Raw genomic sequence first — 17,719 nt, 5'->3', positions numbered from 1 at the left:
GTTGTGCGGGTAACATGGAAACATATTAATGTAAAACCATGGCAACGTTTTCCAATTGAATTAAGCAGCACCTGTGCACATTAGAGAGCGAGAGAAAGAGAGAGAGAGAGAGAGACAGAGAGAGAGAGAGAGAGAGAGAGAGAGAGAGAGCAGTGATCCTGGCCTGCGACAGGCAGCTGTGTCTGCACTCACTTCAATTTCCATTTTTATTTTCCACCAAGTCAGACATTTTGTTAGTGGATATGAGCATTCATTGTATGGTTCTAATGACAAAGACTGCTCCTTATATAACACATGAACAAAAGCATGTGTGCTTTCAGCTCTGCATTAGATTGAAACAGTGACTGGTGCAAGGTTGTGCATCTTTCTAATATCGTACAAAGTGAAGTTGAAGTGGACCGAATTTTGATGTCAGAGGTAATGATAATGATTTAGATATGCTGATGCCTAAAGCGAGAAAACAGGAGAAAGATGAGCAAGAGAAAGAGGGAGGGTAGAAGGGAAAAGGTGGGGGTTTTGGAGGGGTAGTAAATGAGAAGGCACGGCGGTGGAGGGGCTGGCTGGGGTGAAAAAAAGTGGTTGTCAAGTGTACAGGAAAAAGGAGGAGAACCAAATCAACAATACATGTGCAAAAAAAAAAAAAAAAGAAAAAGAAAAGGGAAAAAAAACGGTTCCTGTTTACTGTTTCTCGTGCCCTTTATAGGCAGATCTTTAGTTTAAATTTTTGGACCACAAAGGTGAAAGCGTACATATTTGGTTGTAGTCAAAATAAGTCAAATAAACATGAATACTTGTGTAATACTAAAATACTGCGTTCTGTTTCACTCCTCCTAACCATGAAGGGCACTGAGACTCATCTGGATACCTTCCACTGCGTGTTGAATTAAAATGGGTACTGCATGTTCACGTTTTCCTCTCCTTATAACATTCTCTACGTTAGAGGGAATTTTATGACTCTCACTAGAAACCCAGTGCATTTGGAACTCCCTTTCTGAGTACTTGATCACTTGATATCTGAACCTCTGCTCTGGTGTAATTGTATTTATTGTATTACTGCTTTCTAAATGTGAGAAAGATGCTTGCATTGTGGCACTGCTCTCTGGCTGGTAAGGATGGAAATGTGGTATTTCTCTTTCCTGTGATGATTAGGGCAACTCTTGCTAATTGCTCATGTGTACAGAAGAGGGCAGTTAGTATCTCCTCCAAGCCTGTCATGCTGCCCTGTGGTGCTTGTTTGAAAAGATGCATGTTAGCTCTAGTAACTAGAGACAAACAATGACAGATAATAATTAAATTAATAACATAACCATTTAATTACTCTTCTGTTTCTGTATTTGTATTTTAGCTATAGCCTATAAATAGAAATTGATACCTGACTTTAGAAACTGATAAACAATTGCAGCATGATTTTATGTAAATCTGAGAGTAAGTGTGTGTTCTGAAGGGCAGCCAGGACACACACCCTTTTTGTTCCTAGAACAGCTTCCACTCTTCTGGGAAGACTTTCCACTAGATTTTGGAATGTGTCTGTGATGATTTTGTGCCTAGTCAGCCCCAGGAGCACAAGAGGTCGTGCAGTGATGTCAGAGTCTGGGGCGTAGTCGTCGTCCCAGTTCATCCCAAAGGTGTTGAGTGGGGTTGAGGTCAGGGCTCTGTGCGGGCCACTCGGGTTTTCCACTCCAGCCTTGCCACACCATGTTTTCATGGGCCTCACTTTGTACGCAGCAGCATAGTCATGCTGGAACATGTTTGGCCCCTTAGTTCCAGTGAAAGGAATATACTTCTACACATATTTTGTAATTGCATTTAGCCTATTCTTGTTATAATGATATTTTCAGTTAGTTATTATTGTTAGTTATTAGACAGTGCTTACATACGTATTATAGTTCTTAGCTTTATATCATTTATAGTTTTTTTTTTTTTACATTTTTGAGTGGACAGTCGGCTCTGTCTGTTCTAGTACGAGCGAGGAGGATCACTGTGTTCTGCCTTGCCATGCAAGCTCCTCCTCTACACGCTCAAATTCAGGAGTTCCCGCCCCCAACTAACATCAAATAATGATTAAAATATGATTATAATCATGCATCCCTAACATTAATTGACTTTGTGGAGTAAAGGGAGTTAGTTGAAAACTCGGTTATCATTAGAAGTGTAATTTGTGCTACTTCTGTGTCATTTTATTATTTAAACAAACATTTTGTTTATCATTTGGTTTGAGTAATTTGTTACTTATACAGTCTGCTATAAACAAGTTCATGGTTTAATTAAGCTTTTATATTCAAAATATTCAAAAACTAAAATAATTGATAGATGCAGCCCTAGTGGATACCAAGCTCTATTTCTTTGGGAGAATTTAACATTCTGACACTGGAGCTGGCACTTTCGTTTCAGTAAGAAGGACTCAGAGGACTCGGAGTGGCTCATTTAGAAAATAAGAGCTTCAATCCCACAGATAAATCAGCAGCTGGTTTATAGAGTGACCCAGCTGCTGGGCAGAAACACCTGATAGGGATGAAGGAGAGGAGGAGGGGCGACCGAATTTGCCTCCTCTCCACTGTCACAGATATTAAACCAGTCACTAACCCAGCAGCTGGGTTACAGAAAAACGTTTTATCCTGGTCAGGGTCGCTGTGGATCTGGGAACACTGGCCCGGAGGTGGATGGGAAAAAATAACCCACTGTCCCTAAAATTTCTCATGTCTTACTCTTGAAGAAATGAAACGAAACACTGTATCCTGCTAAAGATTTAATACCCTCCTTTACCTTGACTGTAGCATAATTGCAGAATGTTATGTTCTCTGCTCTGAAAAATAACAGCCCTATCTTATGAATATTTATGATAAATATAGCTATTTGTGATAAATATTTAATAGGAGCTGTTTCTGAAGACTCAGGCTTTGCACAGACCAGAGCATGCACAAGTTGAGAGAGAGAGAGAGAGAGAGAGAGAGAGAGAGATAGGCATGCTTACCCTTCTCAACCATTAGCTGCCAAAATTAGGGCAGACTATTTTGAATTACCACTGACTGAATATCAGAGATTCAGCTCACAGCCTTCAGTTAGGTACTTAACTCTGATCTCAGGCTTATCGGGACAGTGCATTCACCTATGAGATATGATTTTTAACTGGCCATAGCAAAACATCTGTTTAAAGAATTAGTAATACATAAAGACTTCACACTGACTGCTTTTTGTATTTATTGTGTAGTGCACTTGTTTGTTCACTTTCAGTCTCTACTATTTTCTGTAGTGCATAATGTATTGTTTTTGCACTTGTTCTTGCACCTTACTTAACTGTTTCTGTCCGTCTGTTGCTATGCTGTTAAGAAGATGGAAGCAATGGAAAAGGGGGCAAAAGAAGAGTGAGTGACTGAGTGACTGAGCGAGTAAGTAAATGAGTATTTGAATGAGTGAGTGTTAAGCAAGTGAGTGAGTGGGTGAAGTGAGTAAATGAGCAGCTAAGTGAGTAAATAAGTGAATGAGTGGGCGAGTGGGTGAGTGAGTGAGTGAGTGGATGAGTGAGTGGGTGAAGTGAGTAAATGAGTGCATGAGTAAGTGAGAGAATGAGTAAATGAGTGAGTAAGTGAGTGAGTGGGTGAAGTCAGTGAGTGAGTGGGTGAGTAAATGAGTGAATGAGAAAAATGAGTGAGTGAGTGAGTGAGTGGGTAAATTAGTGAGTGAGTGAGTGAGTGAGCAATTGATTGAGTAAAAGAGTGAGTGAGTAAAAGAGTGAGTGAGTGCATGAGAGAGTAAATGAGAGTGTAAGTGAGTAAGTAAATGAGTGAATGACTGAGTGAGTAAGTAAATGAGTGAATGACTGAGTGAGTGAGTGAGTGAGTGAGTGTGTGGGTAAGTCAGTGAGTGAGTGAGTGAATAAGTGCGTTCAAGTTCAAGTGGCTTTATTGTCATTTCAACCATATACAGCTGGTACAGTACACAGTGAAAAGAAACTATCTTCCTCCAGGACTATGCCATGGTGCTACATAAACAACACAAAGCTACATGAGACGACCTAGAAGTAAATACGACTGCAAAGACACACACAAGACTACATAAAGTGCACATGTGCAAATGTGTGCAATAGTGCAAGACAGTGCAACAATTACTAAACAGGACAACAGGCATAGTAAAGGACAGCGTAGCGCCAACCAGTACACAGTTCTTGTGTGGAATAAGGTGCAGCGAGATATTACAATACAATAACAAATGTTGGAAATGTAAACATAACATACTAATTAGCAGCAAATATGCAGGTGGTTAATACAATATTTTTATAGTGTTTTAGCAACAATTTAAGAAAGAAATATGCAAAAATTGCAGAGATAGTGGAATGGTGTTCAGTTGAGTATGAGTGTGTGTGTGTATATGTGTGTGTGTGTCTGGGTTAGTGTCAGTCCAGTCTCTGGGTATTGAGGAGTCTGGTGGCTGGGGGTGGGGGTAAGGGCCCGAACGCTTCGGTACCTTTTGCCAGATGGCTGGAGGGTGAAGAGTTTGTGTGAGGGGTGCATGGGGTCATCCACAATGCTGTTGGCTTTGCGGATGCAGCGTGTGGTGTAAATGTCTGTGATACAGGGTAGACAGACTCCGATGATCTTCTAACTTGTCCTCACTATCCTCTGCGGGGTCTTACGATCCGAAATGGTGCAATGTCCAAACCAGGCAGTGATGCAGCTGCTCAGGATGCTCTCGATAGTCCCTCTGTATAATGTGGTGAGGACGAGGGGTGAGAGATGGGTTTTTCTCTGCCTTCGCAGAAAGTAGAGATGCTGCTGGGCTTTCTTGGCTATGGAGCATGTGTTGAGGGACCAGGTGAGGTTCTCCACCAGGGGAACACCAAGGAATTTGGTGCTCTGGACCATCTCCACGGAGGAGGCATCGAAGTTCAGCAGAGAGTGGTTGCTCCATGCTCTCCTGAAGTCAACAACCATCTCTTTAGTTTTGTCCACATTCAGTGACGGGTTGTTGGCTCTGCACCAGTCCGTTAGCCGCTGCACCTCCTCTCTGTATGCTGACTCATCATTCCCACCACGGTCGTGTCATCAGCGAAATTGATGATGTGATTCGAGCTGTGCATTGCTGCACAGTCGAGTGAACAGCAGTGGACTGAGCACACAGCCCTGGGGGGCACCAGTGGTCAGTGTGGTGGTGCTGGAGATGCTGCTCCCGATCCGGACTGACTGAAGTCTCCCAGTCAGGATGTCCAGGATACACTTGCACAGGGAGGTTCAGTCCCAGCAGGCTTAGCTTTCCAGTCAGGTGCTGAGGAATGATTGTGTTAAATGCTGAACTTAAGTCTATGAACAGCATTTGAAAGGAAGTGTCTTTTTTGTCCAGGTGGGTGAGGGCCAGATGGAGGATGGTGAGTGAATTAGTGAGTGAGAATAAATGACTGTGTGAGTGAGTCAGTGGGTGAGTGAGTGAGCGAGTGAGAGAATGAGTAAATGAGTGAGTAAATGAGAGAGTGAGAGTAAATGGGTGATTGAATGAGTGGGTGAATCAGTAAACGAGAGAGTGTGAGTGAGTAAGTGAGTGAGTGAATCAGTGGGTGAGTGAGTAAATGAGTGAATGAGTGAGTGAGAAAGAGTAAATGGGTGAGTGTGTAAATGAGTGTGTGAGGGAGAGTAAATGAGTGAGTAAATGAGTGAGTAAATGAGTGAGTGAATGAGTAAGTGAGAGTGAATGAGTGAGCGATTGAGTGTAAATGCGTGAGTGAGTGAGTGAGTGACAGTGAGTGAGTGAATGAATGAGAGACAGTAAATGAGTGAGTGTGTGAATAAGTGAGTGAGTGAGTGAGTGTGTGAGTGAGTTTGTGAGTAAATAAGTGAGTGAGTGAGTGTGTGAGTAAATAAATGAGTGTGTGACTAAATAAGTGAGTGAGTGAGTAAATAAGTGAGTGAGTGAGTGAGTGAGTGAGTAAATAAGTGAGTGAGTGAGTGAGTAAATAAGTGAGTGAGTGAGTAAATGAGTGAGTGAGTTAGTGAGTGAGTGTGTGAGTAAATAAGTGAGTAAATAAGTGAGTGAGTGAGTGACAGAGTGAGTGAGTGAGTGAGAGAGAGAGTGAGTGACAGAGTGAGTGAAAAATAGCAGTATAGCCCCTGAGTATAAAAATAGTGAGAGAGAAAAAAGTACAGGGAAGATGATGTGGCAATATAAACACACAAGATAAAAGGAAAATCCTGTAACATGTGCTGACACACAGCTAAAAAGCAGCGAAAGAAATGGGGAAAATGTACGTATAATAAGAAAGCCTTGTTACTTTTAAAATATTAATACATCAATGAAAGCCTCGAACACATTTTGAACCCCATCCTCTCTGAATCCTTAAGCAGGGGCCTTCTACATTATGCTGAAAAACAACACTGCCCCTCTCTCTCTCTCTCTCTCTCTCTCTCTCTCTCTGTGTGTGTGTGTGTGTCTGTCTCTCTCCCTCTGTCAGTCTGTCTCTCTGCTCAGTATGCCACACCAAAAGATTGTAGAGTGTTTATCAACATGTTTTGCATTTTTGTTGTTATTCACAGTGCACTGACTGTTTGAGACTGTTTTTTTCTCACTTCTTTCCTCCTCTTACTTCCTGTGACTCAACCATGAGGGAGGAAATGCCAGGCAGCTGTACCTTATTTTTGATGTGAAAACATGCCTTAATGTGCGGCTCCAAACAAAAGCAGGAATCTGCTCTGAGTTTTTTTTTTTTTTTTCCTCTGCTGCTCTTAAAAATTCCTGTACACCTACTTAATTTGCCTGGGCTATTGAGTGGCAAAGTGCAGTGAAGGGCTTTGTGTAATCCTTTGGTTATTTAAGTGTGTCAGGAGCTTAAAGTAGCTTATATAACTTTACTAGTTGGCAAAAGTAAGTAGAGTGCTCCTATTGCTTTTGATCTAAAATTTAATTCATGGACAGGCTGACCCTGACACCACTGATGTAAAATTAACTAGGTTTCCCTTTTTATGATAATTGTGGTTTTTCATTTAACTAAATTATCAAGCAGATTAAGTGCCTTTAAAACAGTTCAGTCAAAACAAAGCATCAAGCTTGAAAATCACTCATATTTGCAACATTACAAGTAAGGATCATTTTATTCCTGAGCTGCACTGAGCACAGTTTGTTTAATGGGAGTGGTGAGCTGGATACCTGTGTGTGTGTGTGTGTGTGTGAGAGAGAGTTTTTTTTTTAATGTGCCAAAAGAGGTTGGCGTGAGCAAGGGGAGCTTGAGGCTACGATTTTCCAAACACTTGCCATGCTCTATAGAGAACACTGTGATATGATAAACTTGTTTGTTTTATATTCTCTTGGATGAAGTGCTGGAACGTTGCCAGCATGTTACGTAACCCACAATGGCATTCCTTCAAACAGAGGCTCTTCGAGAGGTGCTGAAAAAAAGTCACTGCTCTTCCACTGTTACAGAAATGACAAATCCATCTGACAGCACTATTGTTTAGACACCACTGCAATTTTGGTACGGAAAAATTAATTACATAATGTGGCACTTTGTAGGAAATTATGTTAGTAATAAGTATGTGCACTAGGAGTGTAACACAGTGCCACTATCTATATCTGTATTAGTTTAGTGTTCCAAATATCTGTATCTGTGCTTGGATTTAATCCTAAACCTAAACCTGGAAGACCTCAGCTACATCACTTGAATTTACAATTCTCAACTAGAGGTGTGCACACGACTGTTTTATTATTATTATTAATTTTATTATTATTATTATTATTATTATTATTATTATTACTATTTGTATCTGCCCACAGTAATTTGTAATGAATTGAGTTCTATTTCCCATAATCTAAACAAAATAGCAGCCTAATTTAAAAAACCATGACCCTGACCAGGCAGTTCCTAAGGATGCTGAAAATGAAAAGCACAGTGCCACACATTCATGTTAATGAATAAAGTCTTTCTTTGTACTGCAAGCTTCATATCTGACCACCCACTGCCACCTGCATGAAAGTAAAATTCTCCTGATTGTGCGACTTGCTGTTCTGTGGGATCACAGTCCTGACAGATACCTCTAGACTCAAACTGATGCCCTGTGAACCTTAATGGAAATGTGTACAATGTACAATTCCTGATAATTGTATGCATACAGAGTGGCAAGGAGGCACAGCAGGTAGCACTGCCGTCTTACAGCTACAGGGTCCATCTCCAGTCCTGAGCTTGGGTTGCTGTCTGTGCAACTGAGTTCTACACTATATGGCCAAACGTACATGGACACCTGACCATCACACCCATATGTGAGCCTTCACCAAACTGTTGACACAAAGTTTGAAGCACACAATTGTCGAGAATGCCCCGTGCACAAATCAAGGTCCATGAAGACATGGTTTGCCAAGGTTGGAGTGGAAGACCTCAAGTTGCCTGCACAGAGCCCTGACCATCTGCACCCCAGGCTTCCTTGCCTAATATCAGTACCTGACCTCACTATTGCTTTTGTGAAGCATTATCCCAAATCCCCACAACCAAGCTCCATAATCTAGTGGAAAGCCTTCCCAGAAAAGTGGAGGTTATTATAACAGCACAGGGGAACTAAATCTGGAACGAGGTGTTCGAAAAGCACGTTTGGTTGTGAAGGTCAGGTGTCCACAAACCTTTGGCCATATGGTGTATTTCACCCCTCCTAACCACCAGAAGTGGCTAGTCTCACCATGATATCTTCTTGTGTGTGCATACCATACCAAGACCTTCAGCAAAGTCAGGAAGTGACACAGTATTTGCAACCTCTGTCATACAGCCATATTCACATTTCGTCTTATCACCTCGTAAACATGACGGACCACATGTAAACCATCTGCATGGTTGAGTGAGCTTGACTTGCTGTACCGTGTGCTGTCTACTGATGAGAATGCTATGTTAGCTGCATCCTCTAACAACACTGATGTTGGAGACATGTTTCTCCACACTGGGATGGGTCTACATTTTTCCACACTCCCTGCCATCAACTGACTAATGGGCTTGTGACTAAACTCCACTAGCATGGTTAAGTAAACACAGATTGCACACTGTACACTACTGAGCTTGCTATGTTAGCTGGATTGCTAACACAGCAAGACTAGAGTCAGTATACCTCTGTTTATGCATCATTCTCATCACTTGGTCAGTTTCTCGCTCTGTGGTTTTAACACTCGGGCCCCCATGTACTAAATGTTTGCATGTGCACACTCGATAGCACCTGCAGAAAAATGTACCAGCTGATGTCTAGTTCTGTGCAAAAGTCTTAGGCACATGTAAAGAAATGCTGTAAAAATAAAGAAACTAAATGTTTCTACATTAAAAAAATACTATAAAGAGCAGTAAACAGTAATAAATGAAACAAAGTCAATATTTGGTGTGACGATCTGTCGCTTTAAAAAAAAAAAATAGTAGTCTCAGGTACAATGTGTGCAGTTTTATAAGGAATGAGCTGTAAGTGTTACTGAGCATCTTGCAGAACCAGCCACAGATCTTCTGGAGACTTTGACTGTTGCACTTGCTTCTTATTTTTGCAGCAAAACCCAGCAGCCTTCATTATGTTTTTCTGTCTGAAAAGTGTCTCTTATGTAATATTCTGCTTTCTTTACTGACATACAAACATTTTTCTGCAACATTTAATTTTGTGCTGGAAAACTAATGTTTGGAAATCTAAAAAGTTTTTGTACTTAATCAATAATGTAGAAGTCACAAAATAAAAATCTATAACAAAGTTTGTACTAAAAATAATAGGGTGCCTAAGACTTTTGCACAGTACTGTGCAAAGTACTGATCCTCAATCCTGCCTATTGAGGATTGTGTCTTCAAACAAAAAAAAAAAAATAGAGTGTGTGTTGTCTGGTTTTCCATGTATGCCTTAATGAATATGCAATTTGGGGCTTTCTACCTAAAATTGCAAAACACAGGGTGGTGTCAATGCAAATAGATTAATTTAGTATCTGCAGTGTGATTTACTAAACCTGAAAGCCCTTTTGGGAATGGTGATTGCATGCACAAATTAATACGTTCCAGAGACCACATATTAAATTTGCAGAAGTCCATTTTCACCAGATGAAGACAAAATTATGATTATGCCTCAGTATTTTAAAAATGATCAAAAATGTTCTTAAAATGATGTTTTAATATAACTGCGGCAAAGTTCATTTCACGGTAGATATTCGCTGCATGTTCACACCTCCGATGCCAGCAGCATTTAAATACCAGGGACGTGCAGAGACCTTTAGAGGGGCAGGTGCTCAAAGTTAAAAAGGGGTACATGGATCAAAAATTTAAAACAACAACTACAGCATAATGTGCTGAACTATAGCAACTGATTTTCAAGCAGAACGTAACAAACCACATCATTATATGTTCAGATTAGCATTTATAAAATGATTATAAATTATTATCATTTGTTTATTAACATATAGGGGTTTGGCAAAAATGTGGGCAGGAATAACGTAAAAGTAACTGATCTTTCTTTTATTTATAAAAAAAATTACTTTACGTGGTGCAGGGAATAGCGTTGCTGCCTCAGAGCTTCGTGTAGCATGTTGTGTAATGTCCATGTGGGGTTCGCCTCACACCCAGCATTCCTGGGATAGACTCCGCCACTCTGACCAGGATAAAGTGGGGGGAAAACAGCTTTAAAACTAAATTTAGTAAAATAGCCTGCTTTAGGTTTAATGACAGCTGGACTTTGGCTCCCAAAGACATTAAGTGTATCAACCTTTTGTAAATAAATTTAGTAAATAAAGATTAGTCAGTATATGTGACTGTTGGCAGCAATGAATGAAAAGCTTTTCTCATCAATGCAATCCAATCAAATAGTTTAAAGAAAATGAGTTTAATTAAAGAAAAATAAATAAATAATCAATTAAGCAACTGATATTCTTGAAACCTCTTTTTTTAAATCACTCCTTTCTTGCATTCTTGGCCTGTTATGTGTGTGTGTGTGTGTGTGTGTGTGTGTGTGTGTGTGCACACATAATGATCAGGCTAATCATCGTGAGTGTCTGCAAGCCCTGCAGATGCTTTGCTGAGCTCTACATTTAGCTTATTAGTTTTAGTGAGGTGTCCAGTGTTAGGCCTCACTGCTCCTACCATCTGATAAGTGGTGTGTTCCTGCCTCTGTGTGTCCTTACCATGACTAAATGCTTTAGCTTCCCTCTGGGGACAAAGGGACAGAAGAGGAACCAGAGATCTCTGTTTTTATTAGCTAAACTGCCGAGGGAGGGAGTGAGAGCGACAGGAGTTTGCTAGACAGTGTGTGATGCTGAGAGTAAGTAGGTTTTTACATTTTCCAGTTGAAACCTGGGTGACGTGCCAGGGAAGGCACGGTGGAGAGAATGACATTAGCAGAACCATGAACTCTCATAAGTAGAATTTCCATATGATAGCTTGACAAAGGCAATTTATTGTATATGAGACATAATAATACGAATCTTTTATACAGAATCTTTTATTCTGCATGTTGTAGGCTCTCTGTTAATGGCCTTACATCTAAACATTTTAATATGGCTTCGGGACTGATGCTTTATGGTATCATGAAGGATTTTTTTTAAGACATTTTCAAGATTGAATAAGATCAGACCTGGAAATCTAATTTACCAGCAATCCAATCTGAGATATCTATGGGTAATTTGATTGAATTCCAGTGAGTACCATCCATTTTGTCCATAATACAATTACAAATATCACAATTCCGATTTTCTGCGGCTCTCCAAATAGGTTCACATGACAAATGTAGAGATGTTGACTAAAAAGAATCCTTATAAATGCTGTGTTTGTATTTTAACAAACACATCAGATGTAAATTTCTTTTAGAAAGAGCACTGTGACTGAAGGCTGACAGGGGCACTTGAATCGCCCAGCTTTCTGAACTACTATATTGTAAGCAAATATTATTTGTAGAGCACTTAAAAGACTGGAACTTAATAAAACACAGTGCTATAAAAACCCTACCGTTTGATGAAACTGCAGATTACTTATTAAGCCTCCAATGTTTATACCTCTGTATTTCCTTTTCTTCAGAATAGCCTCTAAATCGCACAAGTGAAAGCTAAAGGATTATTTGTGCAGGATGGTGGCTTCTTTTCTCTGGCGCTCCCCTCTTCTGGTGACCTTTACTGTTTAATACTCCATGTTTGGTAAAGGTCAAGCTTGTTGTGGCTCCTCACTGTGGGTTCTGATGTACAATTGAAAATGCGTGGAGAAGCACGGGGATGTATAAATATTTCCCTGATTCTGTCACAAACACAGAAAGGCCAAATAATCATGATGAGATTTATGGTTTTCTACAAATGTATCTCTGATTCGCTTCTCTCAAAGGAATTCTGTTTGTCTATGTTCTGAAAGCAATAAAAAGACAAAACAATTTATTATGCTTAAGTATTTTACAGCACTTGCTTGCCACTGCACTTTTTGGGTTAGCTCAGAAGTGCTAAGGTGTGCTATGTTTAGCATGCAGTTATGCTGTGATGTGCATTGTGCTCATGGTGGGAAAGTATTCATTCTCAGGCTACTCTAATATTACTGTAAACCAGTGAGGTAGTTTTAGCCTCAAGTAACAACTGCACAATATTTATAGCTCGTCTTAACTGTAAAACCTCACATTTCTGTTGAAACGCCCAGTGCTGCATGCTTTATGTTTCCTGCGCTACATATGATACTTTATTTGTGGTCAATGGCTAATCTTTTACAAAGAAAGTCAAGAAATAACTATGACAACAGATAATGTAATGGCATGGGGATTTGTTATTGCTGCCTGCTGATCAGAAAAAGAATCGAAAGAAGAATATTTTACAGTGAAATATTTTATAAGGTCAGTCTTGTAATGTCAAAGCAGCACCAGCTCTCTGTTTGCTAACTAGCTAAAATCACTTCACAGCTAGGTAGCAGTAGCTACAAAAAACATATCCATTTTGAAGCTGTTGTCAACTCTCATTCATTTATTCATCTGTTCATTCATCTTAACTGCTACATCCTGGTCATCCAGGTCATACATGCCAGTCTATTGACACCAAGCGCACACATTCACACACTCAATCACACCTAGTGGGAATTTAGCATAGCAAATCCACATAGCAAATCCATATATATATATATATATATATATATATATATATATATATATATATAAATATATATATATATATATAAAACAAAGTGCTAATATAGGTACTTATTATCTATTTATCTTTCTTATAAGTACTTAAATTAAACTTATATTTATATTTTCATTCCTCTTATAATGCTGGCTTCACAACAGTCACTGATTGTAATACCTTCATTTGTGCATCATTATGTCTGACATATAAGTCCAAACTATTTGTGCCAAGAACTCTGGCTTTAATAATTCAGGTTTTTCAGGGTAACACATCAGCAGAAGAACACTGTGTTTTAGAGTAGTTTTTCTCCCCTGGCTTAATAATGCTTCTTCTTTAATGACAGCATGATAAATCCTGAGTTAAATGCACACTAAAGTTGAGATTGTAATTCTAATAGTGTCGGTTCATAATTGTCACATTGTTACATACATGCTTACTTAACACAATTTTCCTGCAGCTTGCATTGTTTGTCCTCTGTAGAATGGGTGTAATTAAATGTAATAAAGTCGTGTTGCCACGCTTACCTTAGAAAAATGCCTGCCTGTTATAAAACCTTCTTGATAATTATGCTGTTGTTATATGATGTGTTACAACAAGATGCAGGATATTATGTGTCATATACCAACAGAGTACTCTCAAGGATTTTTACACAGACGTCTTGTGTGTGTGTGTGTGTGTGTGTGTGTGTGTGTTTGTGTGTGTACTTCTAATGCCAGGTGCAATGCTATCAATTGGAGAAGTGTAAATCGTTCCATCTGTTAATAACAGTTGCACAGCTCAAGAAATAAACTAACAGAAAATAGAACGTAATTATTTTCTCTATCCATTGTGCATAGCCAAGTGCATAACATTAAAATGTATGATAATAAGAAAAGTATGTGAAGGAAACTTTAATGCCATATTTTAATGCAAATGCCCTCAGGAGAGCATGAAAGGATCCATTTGCCTTTGATAACACTCCACTTGAATAGCAGTAAAAGCACTTTTTATGAGAATGTAAAAAGTATGTAGTATTGAAGTAGTCAGGAAAGTGCTTCTGTGTTACATTTATATTTAAGACTCTGTCTCCTGACAGAGGTGGAATAAATGTATTCAGTTAAATTCTAATTATCTCCCAGCATACCATAAATAATGAAATGGGATTAGTTATTAAAATAGTGGTCACCAAAGTAAACTGTACACTTAGATCAAACTGAATTCAAGTAAAAATTTTAAGTTACAAATCAATACAAAAAAATAAAGTCCTGACATTTTAAAAGAAACTAATTTAAAATTGTCAGTTTTATCACTCTTAAAAAAATCCATCAAATTACCCATTTACTTCTTTTATAAGTGATTTCAAAAGAAAAACATTTATCAAACATACTGCAACAAGATTTATTATGAGGTGCCTGTTATACACCTCTCTCACTGTGTGTCTTTCTCACGCTTATTTCTTCTCATCCTCGACTTCCCTAGTTTAAACACGAGATGACTGCTTGTGTAAAAGCGTACTGTCCAACCTCACATGTTCCCAACAGAGTGGAGACATTAATCAATTACAAGAGGCTTGTCAAAGGAAGGAATGATACATCGGTCTTGAATTCTTTAACATAAAAAACTCCATCATTCAAACCTAATACCCCCTCTTTTTCCTCTCTCCGTCATTCTGTGTGTTACACAACTAAGAGAAATGGACTTACTGCTTAGGTAGTGTGTTACTGTGGTAAGCTAAGCTAGAAATAGAGAGAATGTCTGAAGAAATGAGAGAGATAGAACGGTAGATGGAAGGGAAGACAGGGGGGCGAAATAGAGAGAATATGCACATCTTACCCAACATTTGACTTTCACTTTCAGCCGTCTGAATCTGCCACCTCTTTCTCAGGTTGACAGAGTCGAGTGGATAAAAGGCAAATGTAAAATGGCAGAAAGCCTGACAATAACCAAACTGCTGATCTTAGTCATTTCATTGGCTCTGAGTCAAAGCTTTTGTTGAGGGAAAATACGACTCTTCAGCAAGTGGAGTGCACTCATTTTGATTTTTAAATGTCACAGTTATTACAAGTAAGCAAGCCCCTGCATTATTATTCATAATGCAAACAGTATGAGTGTTATTTAGAGGACATGAGAGTACAGACTGAGACTGAGAAATGTGAGCAGTGAGAAATGTCTTCAAATCAGTAATTTCAAAAAATAAAAATAAAAAATAAAAAATTAATCAAACTCTTGTCAAGCAGATAAAAAAACAGACTTAATTTAAAAACAGCAGAAGGCTAGCAGTTTCATATTGTATTCAGCAGTTGTTTCATATTGTATACTCATTCTGCATGTGTTTCAAATGATAAAAATTGTTTTGATGGTTACATAGTATGATCTCTTATTCTACAGAAGACAGTATGATGAAAATATATGTCAGATGTACAATACATTTAACGTTGCACTCTACCCCGCATTACTGATTTGAACAAAAAAAAAAATCAAAAGCACGATGAAAGAACAGAGCATGCATCTTTCAGCGGTATCTTTTTTTTTTTCAAATTGGATGCCAGTCAGCAAAAAAAAAAAAAAAAAAAGAGTAAGATCAGTTCAGAAATGAACCAATATAATGAACAAAGATATATTTAAAGGTATACATGACTAACAGAAACCCACCAGCCATATCACCTCAGGTTCATAACAGAATCTAAACATTTCATCTGAAAGAAATACTATTTAACTATCTCTAATTTGTAAGTAACAAACTGAAGCAGACACAAAGCTCGCACACAATACCAGGTTTAATGACAGTTAACAATAAAAACACCTTCTCACCCACTAGTTTCCCCAAACACTGAGAAATGTGATATCTACCATTTTCTGATGATCTGTTTGACACAATACTTTCAGGAAACTTTAGGGGAAACCCATAAAACTGAACTAGAAAAATGGCATTGCATGAGAAGGGTTAAAAGGTATACCATTATCTGGCTGCCTCAGTTATTCCCTACTGCCAGAATCTACTGTAGTGCTGTAATGCACCCACACAGTTAAGCACTTCATGGTGTATCCAAGCAGAGCAGCTCGACAAACTTCAAAGGAATCTCTGAGGAACGGCTGGAAAATCTGACTGTTTGTATGAAGAAAGTGTGTACAGCATTTAGAGACATGAAGGCGGGTTTGTATTGAATGCAATTGTGTTCCTGTCACAAGAGCATCAAGAGTTTGTTTTTCTCAAATTATTTTCCTGGTTAGTATTTGACTAGTTGTTGCAGACTGATTAAAAAAGAATGCTCATATTAAAGAAAAAAAAAGATAACTGTGTATATATCTTTACAGGGATGTCTATGTTTACAAGGAAATCAATTTTGTCTTGATGTTTAAAATGGTTAAAACATGAATTCATTTGGCTTTTACCTAACAAATTGATTTAATATTTTCACTATTTCAACTATTTGGGCAATGCCATACTGCAAATACTGTATTTAATTCACACAGGTCTGACACTTAAAAAAAAAAAAAAAAAAAAAAAAAAAAAAAAAGTGGATTACAGCTAATGATGAGGCACAATGAGTGTAATGTGAACAGTGGATGCTTTTGTTCACTGAGGCGAGCTGTGATGGAAGCTCGAGTTGACAAGCTCAGCTCAGATAAAGCAGGACTTCGATGATGCACTCATCATTCTGACATTAAATAACACTTGTATAACCCCTTTGTATGTATTTGTATTTGTGATTACTTGTGATGGACAAACATGTGATGGGGAGGAATACACACATATACATATACACACAACTCCATTCGCAGAGGTACAGAGAAATTTGCAGAAATAAGCACTGTGTTTCCATGTTTGAGCAGAGAGAGAGAGATAGAAAGCCTGAGAAAGAAAGAGTGACAGAGACAGAGAGCGAATAACTATATTAATCTAAAAAAAAGTTCATTACTGCCATTTTAATTATTTTGGAAAATTTCTGCGTCCCCTAATGTGGTCTGTTTCCTTTCATTCAAGCTATAAAAGGCGAAGCTTTATTTGTTCTTTTAATTGGCTAAGTGGTGGAGTGATTAAGGCAGACTAAAGCCTGCCTGTAATTGGTTTCGGTTGGCTGTTGCATAGCAGCCGATCCATTGTAGTAAATAAAACTAATTTTTAGAATCCCTTTGCCAGATTTTAATTCGTTCTGTTTAACACAGATGGATGCAGGGAGGGAAGGCACCATACATTCCAATCCCATGATGATAAACCACCCCAGAGCTTGTTAAATCCATTAACATGAACAAACATGCAACATGTAAACCATGCAAGACTTGCATGACAACACGCACACATGCACACGCATACACACACACACACGCACACACATGCACACTTACAGGATTTCACTACCTATATGGACTTCTTTATTACTGTAACTAAATGATATATGCCTACCTAACACCTTAACTCTCAGTAACTACAGGTTTTTCACACAAAAGCTGCACACGCACACACGCGCACACACACACACACACACATCTAAGCTGTTGCTTCTGGCTTTGACCGGCTCCACACACCCATGGAGTATTCCATCTGTGACTCTTATTAAACAGGTTCCCACTCCAGGACCCTATCTTACACACACACACACACACACACACACACACACACACTACATGCTGCATAAAAAGAAGCTTGATACACAAGCACTATACTAGAGAGAACACAAGCGCC

The 17,719-nt window shown here is 38.8% G+C and overlaps 1 long non-coding RNA gene across 1 annotated transcript; it reads left to right on the top strand.

The window, feature by feature from the left end:
- The first annotated feature begins 10,883 nt into the window (after positions 1-10,883).
- LOC128317956 (uncharacterized) lies at positions 10,884-12,332 on the top strand. The gene is made up of 2 exons (XR_008301359.1): positions 10,884-11,228; positions 11,981-12,332. It is a non-coding gene; the product is annotated as an uncharacterized LOC128317956 (long non-coding RNA).
- The last annotated feature ends 5,387 nt before the right edge of the window (positions 12,333-17,719 follow it).

Source organism: Pangasianodon hypophthalmus, chromosome 2 (genome assembly GCF_027358585.1).
Source record: "Pangasianodon hypophthalmus isolate fPanHyp1 chromosome 2, fPanHyp1.pri, whole genome shotgun sequence".
Classification (NCBI taxonomy): Eukaryota; Metazoa; Chordata; class Actinopteri; order Siluriformes; family Pangasiidae; genus Pangasianodon; species Pangasianodon hypophthalmus.
The sequence above is the reverse complement of the archived record's forward strand: the minus strand, read 5'-3'. Positions and strand labels throughout refer to the sequence as shown.